The sequence below is a fragment of the Sciurus carolinensis genome, chromosome 13 (genome assembly GCF_902686445.1).
Source record: "Sciurus carolinensis chromosome 13, mSciCar1.2, whole genome shotgun sequence".
In the NCBI taxonomy this organism is placed as follows: domain Eukaryota; kingdom Metazoa; phylum Chordata; class Mammalia; order Rodentia; family Sciuridae; genus Sciurus; species Sciurus carolinensis.
The window spans coordinates 50,231,458-50,236,224 of record NC_062225.1 but is presented as its reverse complement, the minus strand read 5'-3'; positions in this window follow the sequence as shown (position 1 = coordinate 50,236,224).

Below are 4,767 nucleotides of genomic sequence, written 5' to 3'. Positions count from 1 at the left end.
CTGTAACTACTGACTAAGTATTATCCCATTTATGGATTCAATGATATAATTCATTGCGTGAATAAATAAATAAATTGTGCATAAAACCAGTTGGTCAAATAAAAAATAGTGAATTAAAATAAACCAAATAAAAACTCCAAACCAAATTAATTTCCACATTTTTTTCCTTGTTTTTTGATTCAGAATCAATATAAGTGTGTGAGGGGCAGTGGTGGAAGAATAAAGAGCTTAATTTTAACACTCCAAAAAAATTATGTAACCAAAGTGAAACTAGACCTTAGTAGGCTCTCCATTGAAGCTGCTGTTCAAGTCAAGTCCTCAATGCATATAAACCTCTGGTTCAAGCATCTGACACCCTATTCTCTATTACCATTTCCCTTTCCACTTCATTTATTTCTCATTTTCTATCTAAATCTTTCCACTTGTGACAAGCCAGTCTGTTAACATGCTCTCCCACCCACCCTTCTATTTCTTGTATGCATACTTCAGAGAAGTTATCTCTTTTGTTTGGAATCTCTTCCCTATGGTTAGGTCAATTTTCCAATGAGAACTCAAAAATATAAGTAGGCCAGAAATACCAGTTAGGATGCAGTAGGTTCTACTGAAGTAACAAGTCATCCCCTCATTCCAGTGGCTTTCAATAACAAAATGTATTCTCCACCAGACTACATTTCCATGAGTCCCACTGAGGGTCTGTGAAATGAACTTTTCGTTCTAGATTCTAGTGAGTGGAACAGTCTCTGTTTTGGTACAGACTCCATCAGGGCAGCAAAGAAAAAGAAAAGCCTGGCAAAGAAAGAAGTGGTTCTTAAAACTTCCTTTGCCCCCCCCCACCCCCACCAAATTACATTGCCAAAGTGACTTCATTGTAGCAGGAAAGTATATTTCACCCAAGAGAGCAAAGTGTTTATAATAAAAAGTAATACAACTTATCACACATCTTATCTTTGACATTTTCTTTGCTCTTCTTTTATAGTTTCATTTTCTGTTTTCTGACCTATTCTACTTGCTCTTTCAAGAGGCCTAATCTTTATCTCTAAAATTCCCCTTTTATGACTGAGGCTAAACATCTTGCCGTGTGTCTCTTTGTCAATCATACCTGTCATTTTACAAATAACTAGGTCATATGCTTTGTCCAATTTTTTATTAGTTCATAAACAATTCCTCCATGTTGACTGTGAATTGGGTTCATATATTAATTATATTTAGACTTTGTTCATTACTAGTTTTTGTGAGTCATTAGTTTCATTTTAAATGCATAAGTGGAATTTTATGTTTAGTTTTAAACATTTTAGTCACATATTTTAAATGAGGCACAAGCTATTTTGAATGATTTCTATCTTTGTTATTAGAAAATCATCAGACTTGAGTAGCTACAGAATAGTCACATATTTTTCTTCTAGAAATTTTGTGGTTTTATTTTATATTCAAATCTTTAATCAGTCTAGAATTCATTTTAACATGTGTTATAAAGTACAAATCTAATTTTATTTAGATTAAACCGTAGTTTTTCTCCAATACTGTCATTTGTTATTTGGCCACCAATTTGGCCTATACTTATCATAAAATAAATCCTATATTCACTTAAATATAGTCATGATTTTTATTCTATTTCACTAATCTATTCATCCCTGTGATTGCATTATTATGACTTTATATGTTATTATTATGACTTTATAACATGTTAATATTTGATGGGACAAATCGCCTCAGCATTTTAGAAAATGTATTGTTTCTATTGTGTGCTCATTCTTTCAAAATAAACTTTAGAATCAGCTTATAAGTCACCAAATAAATCCAATTTATTTTTATGGTGAACTACATAAAACTATAGATTCATTTGAATAATGAACAAATATGAAATATTAGGTATATGTTCAAAGTAATATTCAAGGTTTTTCTTCCTAATTACTATTTTTTTCCTTCAAGTTCTTTATAGTTCTCCTCTCATCTAAACACGCCCTTTTATATGAGATTGTTTCTTATCCCAGGTATTTTAACTGCTTGTTCTCTTTTGATCAAGTACAGCAGTTTTGTTGCTGCTGCTGCCACTACTGCTACTGTTTACCATCATAGTTTCTTTCTTTCTTTCTTTCTTTCTTTCTTTCTTTCTTTCTTTCTTTCTTTCTTTCTTTCTTTCTTTTTTTTCTGGTACTGGGGACTGAACCCAGGGGTGCTGTATCACTGAACCACATCCCCAGCCCTATTTTGTATTTTATTTAGAGACAGGATTTCACTGCGTTGCTTAGCACCTTGCCATTGCTGAGGCTGACTTTGAACTCTCGATCCTCCTACCTCAGCCCCCCGAGTCACCCGAATTACAGGTGTGCCATATATTTTCTAAAAGGTTATTTCTTGTACATAGGAAATATATTAATTTTATACACATACATTAACTCAGTTATTAAGTACAGTAATTTTCCAGTGGTTTCTGGGTTTTCCAAATAGACAATCTTATAATCGTCAATAACACTACTTTTGGATATACCTCCCCAACGTTTACTCTTTCACTTTTATTGCGTAGGACATGATATTTAAGAGATACTTTCAGTATGTCACACTTCACCCCACAACCATCCAATGAATAGCTAAATCTTGCCCACTGCAGTCTAACATGTCTCTCATATTTTATTTCCGTTCTAATTCAGTCACTCTTCAAAACTAACTGATCTTTATGACTTATAAGGATTTCTCTCTTTGGGGGAAAACTCACTGACAGCAAGCCATGCTTCAGGAAAAGTTAAAAGAAATCCTTTGGGTAGAAGGAAAATAACACCTGAAGGATATTTGCATCTTCATAGATAAACTTGTAGCATGCAGCATCTTCTGTAGCTTGTACTTTAATAAAAATAATATTTTAGGTAATTCTATAGAATATGCTCTTCCAAAACCAAAAATGAAACAAGACCAATCAACACTGAAGATTACTTGATATGATTTAGGTGTGGGTTGACTTTGTCCCATTAAGGTTCGTGTGCTAGAAGCTTGGTCTCTAGTTCGGTGAGGTCAAGAGGTAACATCCTTTAAGAAATGGAGCCTAGTGGAAGACAATTCATTCATCAGGCATGTTGTTCTCTGAAAGGAGTAAAGGAGTTCTCACAGGACCCCATTGTTATAAAAACAACAAAACTGGCTCCTGAACATCTCTGGTTTCCTGACTTGCCTTGGGCTCTTTGCCCTTCATGCACGATCTCACCATGATGCCATCTGCCATGTTGGAATATAGACATGAGGTTTCAGACCAAAGACAAACAGATAAGTGTCACCCCATTTTTCATTTTCAGTCTCCAAAACCGTGAGCTAAATAAAACCCTTTTCTCTTTATAAAGTACCCAGCATCAGATATTTGTTATTGCAACATAAAACAGACTAAGACACTATTCAAATAAATGCAAGTTAATATGGAAATGGATACAGGCAAAAATTTTACAGTGGATGAATTTTAAAAATCTTACAAATTAGGAAGATAAAGTATACACAGATACATCTGAGATTTTAAAACACTTCACACAATTTCTGTTAATACAATTTTCATATTACTTTATAATTATATATTTACTTTTATGCAATTTCTTAGAAGAATGTTTCTTCCTTAAGGGCAAGAACTGTTTCATTTAATTATATAATTTTCTTCATCTTGTAATAAATGCCTAATATATAGGGTGTGTTAAATAAACATACTGGATAAATAAAACATCATTAAACATGCAGTATTTAAGAATTCTATGACCAGAACCCAAACATCATATTAGAAGTCAGAGGAAGGAGAAACCAGTTTTAAATTTTAAATTGCATTGATCACAGAAGCAAGTGGAAAAAAAAAATACATATATATATATATATATATGTGTATATATATATATATATATATATATATATATATATATATATATCTGTATCTCCATCCCTACCACTTTGGGCTACATGATTCTTATTGCTATAAAATACTCCCTCCAGACTCCACAAGAGGTCAGAATCTTCTTTTTTAGTCTTAGAGACTGGGGGACCTCATTTAACAAACCAGTCATTTATCAGCTAAAAGAAAAGAGCTCATTTTTTTTTTCTTTGATGATACTGCTGAGTGCAGAAATTATGCTAGGCAAGCAGGAAAAAAATCCTATGTGTATTTCAAAGTATAACAGATTCCCAAAATAAATTTTTATCCTACATTTTAGCTATATTGAGTATAGCCTTGAGTGTCAATAGGTTTTTAGAGGCTGTAGTTCCTGAAAATATTCTTTAACTAGGAGTGAAACAAAAGTTCAGCAAAAAGAATCAGCCATTACCTGTCGTGGCTACTCACTTGAACTTTCAGATTTCGATTAGCAGTGATTCCTCAATCAAACACTCAGGGAAGCTGAGCTCAAACAGCATTTGTAATGTTCAAAGGGAGAATTGGCAAATCATTAAACAGATGTTGCTTGCTATCCTGTGCTTTCTTCAATGAGCCAAATATAACTGCCATGGTACCAGTTGTGGTGTGTGTTTAGGTGTGGATGGGTGTCTTTTCCTCTCCCAACTGGACCAGGAGAAGTGCTGGTAGTCTCTTTGGGGGAGGAGTGAGCAGAAAACAAAGCTGTCCTAAATCTTTATTTGCTGGAATAACTTAATCTTTATCCGAGAGCCACCCACAGTGTGGGTTTCGATTCTGCTGAGAATCAATAACAAATGCATTTTGGGGTCAGCACAACTCAGGAATCTAAGTTCAGGTAGTGGATACTGACAGGAATACAGGGGGAAAAGAAATTGAGCAACTTCCGAACGCCA